We start from the raw sequence: 13,159 nt of genomic DNA on the forward strand, positions 1-13,159 counted from the left end.
GTTATATATTTCAGAGCTTTCTTTTTTCTTAACACTGGCATTTTTCACTATAAACTTCCTTCCTGGAACTGCTTTTGCTATATCCCATAAGTTTTGATATGTTGTGTTTCTATATTTGTTTGCTTTGTGATACTTTTTGATCTCCCTTTTGGTTTATTCTCTGATCCATTGGTTGTTCAGGGCTGTGCAGTATCCATAGAGACTTGAGCACACCTTCTGTGAAGTGGGCCAGTTATGGGGGGATAGGTATACACTGAGTGGGGGATAGGTATACACTGAGTGTTTGAGGGCAGGGGTGCATGGAGGGCTGGTGGCATATGAGGATTAGGGGTCTGTAGGTTATGTGTGCTACAAGTGTCATGATTGGGCCTTTTGATGAAACCAGGAGGTGGCTAGTGAAATTGAGACCTTTTGTTTGGTTCCTTGCACCCTGGTTTCTGTGGGTCCCCACTTCTTTTCTCTAATTTAAGTTTCCCTAACTATTTAGTCATGCTGATCTCCTCAGTGTTCTGGATGGGTCAAAAAACAATTGGGCATTTTGGGCAGCATCCTACATAAATGGGAAAACTGGGTGCTCACTACATGCTCATTTTCTCCAGTGCGAGAAATCACGGGCCAAGTCTTCCTCTCTTGCTGCTAAAATGTACTGCCTTAGGGAAGGAATGATGCCAGTAAACTGTTCATCCTATCCTCTTCATTATGTCTGTTCTTGGATTTTTTGCTCCAATATGTGCTAGGACCTGTCTGCTGGACTGCTGGGCTCCCACAATGGTACTCTCATCTATGAATGGTTGCAAAAATTAATGTTTCTATGGGGAAGGGGTGGTGAGGGCTGAAAACTCCTATCTGGCATCTTGTTAATGTTACACAAGAGTAGATTTTTAAAAATTGAGATACATAGATATTATTCCATATTAATTACCTGAATCTTCTATTTCTCTTTAGAGGTACATGTACAGCCACAATAATTATTTGTGCTATCTTGCACATCAATGGTAAAAATAGCTTTAATTGTGGAGATCAATTTGGAAGACAGTATTTAGATCCAAACTTGTGGAATTTCTTCTTTCCATAAAAAAAAAGGAAAAAGAAAAAGAAAAAGAAAACACACACACACACACACACACACAAAACTTTGTATATGAATTAGCAAAAGATAATTTCTTCCCAACCTGTCTGTAATCAATTCTGTTATCCATAGATTTAAAAAAAAATAATATAAGTGTTTTGTTAGAAACAAATTATGATTGGTGTTGACTTATGTTGACATCTTCCCTTTGGAAGAAGACAATAATACATAAAACAGACGTTTAACAGGTGGTTCATTCTGCTCAGCTGGAATAATATAAACAATCCTTATTTTTATGATCTGTAATCATACCTCATTTCTTTTATTTTTTTTTTACATTTATTTTGAATGAGAGCATATAACATTGTTTTCGTTTTCTACACTCTGAGGGACAGATTGTCACATATTTGTTAAGAAGGGAAGCGTGCAAAGAGATTTCTTTACAGAATAAATGGATATCAAAAAAAAAAAAAAGAAAAAAAAGACGAGAACTTCAGTAAAAGAATGCATGTATTTCTTTTTAAATAGCCCATTTTTATAAACTCAGGAAATAAAAGTTTATAGAGCATCATCTTAGATTAGGTTTAAAAATTTTTTAATAATTTTTATTTATTTTTGAGAGAGAGAGAGAGAGAGAGAAAGGGAGAGAGACAGAGTGTGAGCCGGGGAGGGGCAGAGAGAGAGGAGACACAGAATCCGAAGCAGGCTCCAGGCTCTGAGCTAACAGCTGAGCTGTTAGCTGTTAGCTGAGCTGTTAGCTCAGAGCCCAATGTGGGGCTAGAACCACAAACCGTGAGATCATGACCTGAGCTGAAGTTGGACGCCCAACCGACTGAGCCACCCAGGTGCCTGTAGATCAGGTTTTTGAAGCTTGAAGTCTCTTCTCACTTGTTGATATTTTAGTATTGCTTAGACTTAATCAGTTTACTAATTTTGGTTACAATAGAAATGCACATATTAAGGTTACAATTTTCCTTAATGTTAAGGTTGGTGAAAAACACTGAGATATAAAATTCACATGGAATTTTATATAATTTGAAAAATTATAACTGAAGAAATGTCCTTGTCTGTTTAAGAAGTCTCTCATTTTCTCTTTTATCCAGTCCACATCTTCAGAACAAATTAAAGTGCAGTAGTAGGAGTGGGAGAAAATTTTTTTATAGTTATTCAGAAAAGATCATTGTTATTCAATGATATGCAGGTGTAGTAGCCAGTATTGTTAATTTATAAAAATTTTCTTTTAAATGTATTATTGATAGATGGCTTTCAAGTAACATGTAGGCTACAAGGGAAAGATGAATAGCTGGGACACATAAAATCTCAGCAATATTTCTATTGGCAGAAAGTTGGTGCTGATTTGGATCTTATTATAGGTACATAGTATATCAGACAACCTAAAATATATGTGCCACTCAGAGAGACTAGAACTAGTTTAATATCAGATAGGATGGAAATATTAGGAAACATAAGTGTCTCTTTGGGGATGTAGCAAAGAATCAGTCTAGGTGAACCATAATATTTACCTCATGGAGTGTGTGTGTGAGAGAGAGAGACTTACAAACAAGTCTACAACATAAAAAGCATACATATAATAATAATTACAAAATAAAATAATGAAATGATTTATCATGGATATTATTTAAATGGTAATTGCACCACCTGATATAAAAGACAAAAGTAGCTTCCTGCTTAGAGAAGAAAATAATCAAGTTCTAGGGAATAAAGAGGTGAAATTCAGGTTTAAATACTAATATAAAACTTACTAGATATATGGTGGTTGTTAATTTGCAAAAATTCTCTGAACTTTTTAATTTGCAAAAATTTAAATTTGCAAAAATTCTCTGAATATGAGGGTGCGTGCACCTTCTCTGTCTTTTAAAAAAAAATTCTCTGAACCTAAGTTTCTTCATTTGTGAAATGTCGATAATGAATGCGGAATTCTTGGGGCACTTGGGTGGCTCAGTCAGTTAAGTGCTGACTTCAGCTCAGGTCATGATCTCATAGTTCCTGGGTTTGAGCCTCCGTGCTGATAGCTCGGAGCCTGGACCTGCTTAAGATCCTGTGTCTCCCTCTCTCTCTGTCCTTCCCTTGCTCACCTCTGTTTCTCTCTCTCTCTCTCTCTCTCTCTCAAAAATAAAATAAACATTAGAAAATTAAAAAGAAATAATACTGAGTTCTTAAGATTACTGTGAGAACCAAATAACATATAATTTGTAAAAATGTTCAGTACATGCTCTGTCCAAATGATACTCTTTATAATTACAAAAAAGGTATCATCTTTCCAGAATTAACTGATCAAAGCGTGTCAGATCAGCCCCTGTCTGATAGTCTTGAAAATCTGTTCTACATTATGGTGAGATTCATGTTCATTTTAGACCTATCCTCCTCATCCCTGCACAATAAAGCTATAGAAGTCTATAATATGCCTAAATAATTTCATAATTACAAAATTTCCTTTTGTTATTTATATATTTTAATAACTCATAATGTGAAAAAAAGATAAATGAAAAAGAGAGGATTCCAATAAATAAAATAAAAAATTAAAGAAGAGACATCACAAGTGGTACCACAGAAATACAAAGGATCATAAGAGACTACTATCAACAATTAAACGTCAACAAATTGAACAACCTAAAAGAAATGGTTAAGTTCCTAGAAATATACAACCTTCAAAGACTGAATTAAGAAGAAATAGAAAATCTGAACAGACCAATAATGAGACATGAGATTGAATCAATAATCAAAATCCTCCCAACCAAGAAAATCTCCAGATCAGATGGCTTCATCTGTAAATTATTCCAAAACATATATGCACTCCCACGTTTGTTGCAGTGTATTATTCACAATAGCCAAGGGATGGAAATAATACACTTATCCATTGATGGATGAATGGATAAAGAAAATATGTACCATGGATATTATTTAGCCTTCATTTATTTGTTTATGTTTTTAAATGTTTCTTTATTTTTGAGGGAGACCACAAGAAGGGGAAAGGCAGAGAGAGGGAGACAGAGGATCTGAAGCAGGCTCCGCTCTGACAGCAGAGAGACAGATGTGGGGCTCAACCTCGTGAAGGAACCATGACTTCAGGACCTGAGATGAAGTCAGACATTCACCTGACAGAGCCACCCAGGTGCCTGGGTACCATTTAGCTTTTGAAAAGAAGGAAACCCTGTCATTACTAACAATATGAATGAAACTAAGGGATATTATTCTAAGTGAAATAAGCCAGGCACAGAAAGATAAAAACTGCATGATTTCCCTTGTATGTGGAATCTCAAAAATTCACACACAAAAAAGCAGATAGTGGAATAGTGGTTGTTAGGGGCTGGGAGAGGAATGAATGGGGAGGCATTGTTCAAAGAGTACAAAGTGTCACTTATGCAGGATGAATAAAGACGTAATGTATAGCATGGTGACTATAGTTAATAATACACCATTGTATACTTGAAATTTACTGAGGGAGCAAATCTTATGTGTTCTAACCACACACACACACACAAAGTGGTAACTATGTGAGGTGATGTTTATGTTATAGCTTGATTGTAGCAATCCTTTCACAATGTAGAAGTATATAAAAACATCACATTTTATACTTCTATGTATTTTTTGTCAATTTTACTTAAAATTGAGCAGGATGTGGAGAAACAAATGCAATGAAACTTTTAATAACTGTATGTAACACTTGAGCAGTGTAGTCAAACTGATTTATATAATTAAAAAATTCCACTTGGTTGCACATGAACTTCAGGTCTCACTTAACTTGCAGGAGTAAACAAAACTTATATGCTGATGTACTTATTTTAAGAAAAAGAAACTATTTTTTTTAAGGAATGTGAATGGCATTTTATTTTTACTCTTGAGTCCCAGCTAATTATTCATGAATTCAACTAAAAGCTGATCTTCTGCTTGGAAAGATTTATATGATATAATTTTTTGATGCACATGTAACTAGAGACTTATGTGATCAGTATAGCTTGTAATTTTAATACGTAATTAAGCATACCTTTAGTCTAACTAAAGATGAGATTAAATAATACTCTACCTCTTTCAATGGTATTGTTACTAATATTTTTCTCCTTTGTTGTTTTAACATTCCCCAAATAATGTTTGAATTATGTATTTTCCTTTAGTGAGATGATGTGTACCCCACATGGGTTATGTTAGATTTTCCTGTAATTATAATAATACAATATCAACAGAGTTCTTTTGTGAGGATGTCTTACAAGTCTATTTTTGACTGAAACTTGATATTCCCTTTGATAAAATAAAGATTTATGTTCATACATGAAATTCTTCCAGCTTCTTCATAATGAAGACAGCCCAGTAGACAGAAAGACACAGGCTTGTGCCCATTTTCTATTGCTGGCTGGAGAGAATGGAATGGATACATGGTGACAGGAGCCTGTGCGATGACTGCCAGATGGGCTTTCTTGTGCAGCTTTTACAAGTATTAGGTCTAAGCCTCAATTCAAAAAGTTGAGGAGCTTTCTGTAAGTCACAAAAAAACAACTTTACAGGATGCAGCTTCCTTCTCACACACTTTTGGTACTATGTGTTGGTAGCAAAGAAAAAGCACCAGACTTACCTTCACAACATCCCAGAAGTGTTTCTCTCCATGGTGGGAGAAAGGGGAAAGGTTGGATGATAGAGTATTAGGTAAGGATGGGGCAGGGAGAGTGATGTATCCTCTTTTCTTCCCGCATAAAAAACCTCCCGTAAGCGTCTTTCTGTCTGCGCACTCTCCCCTCTTTCATAGATGCTGTAAATAATGATAGCGAACAGCACCCTTTTATTTCTTTTGTAGAAATGACTTTGCTCTGGCAGGAAGTGCTCAGATGTCCAACTTCCCACTAACTGTCATCCTAGCATCTCTTTCATTAGAGCTTGCTCTTTCACAGGTGATTTTGCTTTCACTGGACATCTGAATTGGATGTAATATTTTTTTGTAGAGTGCTTCTTTCCAGAAATATTTCATTTCTGCAATCACAAAATCGTACTTCAGGGGACTTTTACTTTTGGATGAAATGGCAAATTTGGAGCAATAAAAAAATATTCACAATTGTCCAATTGTGTGCATTTAGCATTTGATATAAACTAGCAGTGCTTTTATTTTGGATTCTAAGTACTAGAGCTAAAACATTTAGTTGATTTCATTTTCACTATCACAGCATCATTGTCTAAAATATATTGATGGCATTGTACAGCTCCCTCTGGTATTTAATTTAACACCTGAAAATTCTTATTAATTTGGTCAAAGACAAGTAGGCAAGAAAGGAAAGAAAGAAAGAAGTTGTCTCTGGTGCAACGGAACTGAGGACAGATGAACTGCCCTCAGTTTTCCATCAAACTGTTGTTTTTCCATCAAACTGTCTTTATAATTGGGCCATATTAAGGAGGGTTATTATTGAACATCTCTGTCTTTCCTGGCAACCAGTCAGGAAGCTCTGTGCTTGCACCAGGCACTTTGTTACCAGCTGGTGTGGTAGTGAGTGAAGTCTTCAGTCAGCCAATGTGAGTTGCAATCAAATCAACTCCCCAGCTATCTAGTCCAGTCTCTGCAGTGCTCTAACTGTATTCAAACAGAAAGTAAAGGAGTTGGAAAGACGGAAAGTGATAGAAGGGAAAAGAGAACAAGAGAGGCTCTAGAAAGGATGTAAGAAAAGATATGTAGGGCTTCCATATGACAATTTCTTCTTTTTGTGCTTTTCATTTGTCTCTGACAAGTAAGTACGGTTACACAGATCATAATATCCATTTTGTGTTTACTGAAATGTATGACATTCCAAGTGAGTTTATGTTAGTGACTTTAAGACCTATTTAGGATCAGTTCTGTGGTCTTTACATTCCATACTAGACTTTTGTTCATTCAATTCATCTATCAGTTTTACTTAAGTTAAATATTTATCCAGTGTTAGAGGTGAAGAAACCAAGTCTCACATAGGTTATATCATTTTCCTAGGTTCCACAACTAGTAAATTAAGATTCGAGCCTAATCAGTTTTTTTTAATTTTTTAATGTTTATTTATTTTCTTTTGAGAGAGAGACAGAAAGTAAGTAGGGGAAGGGCAGAGAGAGACATATAGAATCAGAAGCAGACACCAGGCTCTGAGCTGTCAGCACAGAGCCCAACGCAGGGCTTGAGCCCATGAAGCACCATGAGATCATGACCTGAGCCAAAGTTGGAGGCTCAACCAACTGGGCCACCCAGACACCCCAGGAGCCTAATCAGTTTGATGCCAGTGGATCTTCTTTCCACCAGAAGAGGCTTCCTCTTTCAAATCTCAGGATATACACATGAGTATTCCTCAAAAGTCATGGCATTGTTGCTAGCGGTTTATATTTTCAACATTTCATTATTTATTTTAGACACTGGATACACTCAGTGATTAAACTGCTAACTTTTGATTGGTATTTTAGATATTTTACCTTTTCATTCTGTTACTGTGTAAACTGTTTCAACTTATAACAAAATATAGAATAGGAGGGCCCATGATATTTCTAATTCACTTCTTGTGTGATTAAATAAAATATAAAAAAAGAAAAAATAATTGCCGGTGTAAGAGGCTGACTCTAGGCATTCATTTTATGTGAGATCCATCCTAAGAGTTTGAGAAGTAGTAAATGAAGTGGTTAAGGTCACATGCTTTGCCCCAACTTCGTTGATTGGGTTCAAATACCTACTAGTCCACTTAACAGTTACCTGGTCTGCAAAGTTGGCATAGTGATACTATCTACATTTTAGCATATTGTGAATTAAATGACTTAATTGAGATTCAAGTGCTTAAAACAATAGCCCAAATCTGAGAAATCTACAGTAAGTATTCATATGAGAAATTGAGAGACAATAATAAAACAAGTCTCCAAGGACATAGCCAAAGAAGTGGCAAAGCTAGGGCTTGAACAAATTGATGCCTGATTTAGCGAGTGAGGCTGAATTATTGCACAACGGCACATAGCAGAACCAATGATCATTTTGAAGCCTCGCTGCCTTAGTTATGCATAAATAATTTTCATTGTCTTATTTTCTTTCACTGAAGTTCACTCACATTCAGAACGGCTAGAATAGAATCTGAGTAGAAGCTACACATATTTCAAGGTCACTGGAGCTTTTTCCTACTCTTCCTGGTTAAACCTCTTTGTACAATTTCCCTCCCCATTCATACAAGTAATAAACGGTTGAAGATGAAGGCTTTGCTAATCTTTAAGGCACATTCAGAATAATCCTTTATTGAAAAGCAGATACTAGAAGTGCTTCAGAGTAGCAACAAGTTTTTAACAAATGTCCACACAGATTTTTAACATCTCTGTCCACGCTTAGTAACAATGTCATCAGCCTGCAGTTTCTGAGATTTGTGAAATGCAGTGAAGGGAAGGAAAACCCTCATAATTACTTAAGACTATTTTTTTTTCTGTCTAGTAAACAGAATATGTCTGTATATTTGTGTATGAAAAAAGGGAGAAAAAAGCCTCTTCCTGCATCTGTTAATCTGTAGGCCAGTATTATGAAGTTAATCTTCCTTACCCTTTATCCAATAATATTTCATCAATAAGGAACAGCTGAATGTTTGCAAGGTGAATGCATAGGCAACTGAAGGCATATTTTAAGGTTTATAGGCTTTAAGCAAATACTGCCGAATGGATGACAGGCATATTTCTGTAGCTCCGATGTTAGACTTCAGTATGGTCTTGAGAGATGTGAAGATTTAGGAAAAGGAAATTTTATATATACTTAAAAAAATAGGTTTAGTTCAGTTCATAGGAAACAATATATATCTGACTCTGTGTCTGTGCTATTTTCTTTGAAGAAGGGGTTTTAAAACATGATGTGGAAGAACCCATCTCTCTTTTCCCTTGTCTTTCCTATCTTTAACATGGAGGACAATGAACATGATAGAAGAAGTATGTAGCCCACTGTAAGACTATTTTCTCATATTGATGCCGTATTAAGGGGGAGTTTAAATGCAGGTAATCTGAATCTGAGATAAAAATCTTTAAGAGGAATTCCTATTATATCTCCAAGGAATAATTCAAAAGACATATGTACTAAGACTGCCTTAGTGTCTTTGTAATAGTGTCATAATCACGTTTTAATTAAATGTTTCCTGACAGAAATCCATTTCATTAAGCTACCCAAAATAAACTGAGTGTTCATCCACTTACATAATGTAGTTAAATATGGTATAGAGAAGTGGGTAGCCACTATTTTCTATTAAAGAGAAAATAATGGTTTTTTTTTAGCTTGTTCCACAAATGTTTAAAGAAATGATTAACCCATGGAAAGATCTTCATGAGATCTGTACACACCAATAATATTTCCATTCCATGCATCTCTTTTTGTAATATAATATTAATAACATTAGTGGTAGTGCTAGGATTTCTGTATTAGGCCCATGTTTGGAAAAACAAATATTTCAAAATAAAGTGAATTTTAAATCCTGATATTACAAATGTCCTTGTGTTGAAATTTTCTTTGATAGCTGTTTTTGCATTCAGATTTTATTTTTCATTTGAGACACAGAAACAAGGACCACACTTTCATATTGACTTTATCAGGTTAATGGATTTAATGTTTGGAATAGGCACCTCAGAGCTTAGTTCTTGACCTTTTGTCAAGGTCTGGCTATCCACATGCATGTCTGCTCTGCAGGTGCAAAACAAATATGCAATTCTAAAAGAGTTTAGTTCTAATTTGGTTGAATCAAATCTAAGAGAAGGGAAGTAATTTCTAAACAGTGAAATTTCTTGTACAAGGTTAAATAAGTAATTTCATTCTGCCACCTATTCAGTACTATTTACTCTGAATTTATCCATGTTTGATTTATCTATATATTATGATGGCATAATTTTGTCCCAACCCCTAGTCTCCTAATAAACTTCTAAAGAATTACATTATATTTTTATTGCATGTAGAACAATGGCTTAATGATACCTATTCCACATGAGAGACAATTAAATGGAATAAAACCTCTAAAATGCAGAACCCTGTATTTGTAGGGAAACGGAAATATCTCAGAAATAGCAGTTGTGACTTTTAAGATTTGGGTCTCCTGTGGTGTCAGTTTTACTCCCTGAATTCACTAAACATTTATCTGATGCCTGTTACATGTGCTGTATTTTCTCTGGGCTGGGAATACAAAGAGAAAGAGACAGGGGCGCCTGGGTGGCTCAGTCTGTTGAGCGTCTGACTTCGGCTCAGGTCATAATCTCGCACTCTGAGTTCCAGCCCCGCCTCGGGCTCTGTGCTGACAGCTCAGAGCCTGGAGCCTGCTTCAGATTCTGTGTCTCCCTCTCTCTCTGACCCTCCCCCTTTCATGTTCTGTCTCTCTCTGTCTCAAAAGTAAATAAACGTTAAAAAAAATTTAAAATAAAAAAAAAGAAAGGAAGAGACATATGCTTGCTTCATGAGGGCCACCTAGGAGGCAAGTGTTGACTGTACTGTAACTTGTGTATTAATAATTAGCTTTAATTTTATTGATTTTCATTAGATGGTATTCTCCTTAGTATTTTGAATTAGCCATTGACATTATTAATGATTAGGAAAAGGTCAACAGAATTCCTAATAGCTATCACTCCTTTGAGTACATTTCTAGAGACTTTCAAAACAGAACACTTATTGGAGAGATCCTTGGGCAGAGCAAATCTTATAAAAGCTAAATCATTTCTTCCTTGGAAAGTATTTGTTTTATATTTAACCAAGTTTAGATAGCTTTTTATGGAATATCTTGTGGAGATCTATGTTCAAATTTATCTTTGATATGTATCTATACTTCCTGTAATAATTCTTTTTCCAATTTCTCACTGACAAATTTCATCTAAGGGTAGATTTGACATCAAGAAGAAACCTACAGTATTTTCATTTTCATTGTATCTGAGATTTAATGTCTCCTTTCCTTAATTCATACTGAGTGAGCCAAAAAAATAGATCAGGTAAATTAAATCCACACAATCACAGAAAAAATTATTTGAGGAAAAAAATCCACCTACCAAAACATGCTATATTCAAATTGTTCTCAGAAACTTTTTTTTTTAAATTTTTTATTTTTTTAACATTTATTTATTTTTGAGATAGAGACAGAGCATGAACGGGGGAGGGTCAGAGAGAGAGGGAGACACAGAATCTGAAACGGGCTCCAGGCTCTGAGCACTCAGCACAGAGCCCGATGCGGGGCTCGAACTCACATACCGCGAGATCGTGACCTGAGCCGAAGTCGGACGCTTAACCAACTGAGCCACCCAGGGGCCCCGATTCTCAGAAACTTTTAAAGATTGACATCTGACCAAGCACACTCACACTTCCCTTCCTCATGCATTGATACTTTCTTTCTTTCTTTCTTTAAAAAATTTTTTTAACATTTATTTATTTTTGAGAAAGAGAGACAGCATGAGCAGGGGAGGGGCAGAGGGAGAGGGAGACACAGAATCTAAAGCAGGTTCCAAGCTCTGAGCTATCAGCACACAGCCCGATGTGCAACTTGGACCACAAACCGTGAGATCGTGACCTGAGCCAAAGTTGGACGCTTAAGCAACTGACCCACCCAGGCAGCCCTACTGATTGACACTTTCAAAGTAAATTCCACACCATAAAACATCCAGCAGCGGGAGAGATTTAAAGTAAAACCAGCACCTGAAATTGTTGAATTGCCATCCAACAGCAAAAAACTACAATTGCTGTGATTATATGGAAAAGTATATACAATATTTAAGTAAAAATCTTAGAACACAACAGTATTGCTAAGTCAACTCTAATTCCCAGGTCAGGCTTTATTAAATTCCCACAGGAAGGAAAAAAAAAAAAAAAAGAGGTTAGAGTGGGAGAGAGCCAAAGCATAAGAGACTCTTAAAGACTGAGAACAAACTGAGGGTTGATGGGGGGTGGGAGGGAGGGGAGGGTGGGTGATGGGTATTGAGGAGGGCACCTTTTGGGATGAGCACTGGGTGTTATATGGAAACCAATTTGACAATAAATTTCATAGATTGAAAAAATACAAAAATACAAAATACAAAAATTCCCACAGGAAGGAAACTGACATATTTTCAGAAAAAATACCATCCTCATATCACACGCTTAGAATGCTACTTAATATAGTAAACATATAAACTTTTACAAAAAAACAAGGACTTTTTTATAAGTTAAAAAAATGAAGAGAGTAACTTCATGTTTTTAAGTGATTCTTGGAGCCGAAACTTCTTTTTTCCAAACTAGCTTTATGTTATAGAATCAATGTCTAGAATTCTCACTTGTTTTTATTACAGTCCCATTCTTGGAAAGTTAAATAAGGTCCAGTTTTAAAGCTCAGTAAGTAGATATGAACACGAAACCACAGCTCATATGTGTAAGAAATATCAAATTTCTTTATTATTTTAGTCAATACATATCATACTACAAGTTCACAACCTTCTATATAGATGAGAAATTAGTGTCAATCATTATCCCCAGCATATCCTCTCAACACGCCTATCCAACTTCCTTCCATTTACAATTTCCTTTCTCCCCAACATACCCAGGTAATAAATTAAAAGATATCTGATTATCTGGGAAAAGGGAAAATCAGGAGAATGAAAACAAACTAATATTTCTCTAAATTATCCAACCATACTAGAATGGAGTGGGAAGCCTAGACACAAATGAAAGAGGACAAATTGTTTTACAGCACTCTCTGTTTAGCATTCTGCTCTTTCCTTCCTATGTAGCTAGTGTGGTATGATTTTTGAAAGCTAAGGAAGATGTTGGAAATGGAACTATTAAAAGAAAATCTGCATATGATATTGCAGGAACTAATCTCCATAAGAAATATGTGATGCTTGCTATAAAAAGTTACTGTAGTATAAAATATCTACTCATTCATTACTTCATTCATTAAATAAACATTATGCTATGAACATAGTATGTTAACTTACCAAGATATCTCAAGTTAAAAATATCTATAGGATAAGTTCCTTAAAGGAAGACAGCTTCTAAAATGAGTGATCCCAAATGAGCCCTACCTTCTAGTAGTTATGCGCTGGTATAATCTCTTACCCTTATAGTGGGTTGGATTTGTTTACTTGCTTCTAATGAACTGAGTACCGCAGAAGTAATATTAGGTT

Source organism: Neofelis nebulosa, chromosome 6, assembly GCF_028018385.1.
Source record: "Neofelis nebulosa isolate mNeoNeb1 chromosome 6, mNeoNeb1.pri, whole genome shotgun sequence".
Classification (NCBI taxonomy): Eukaryota; Metazoa; Chordata; class Mammalia; order Carnivora; family Felidae; genus Neofelis; species Neofelis nebulosa.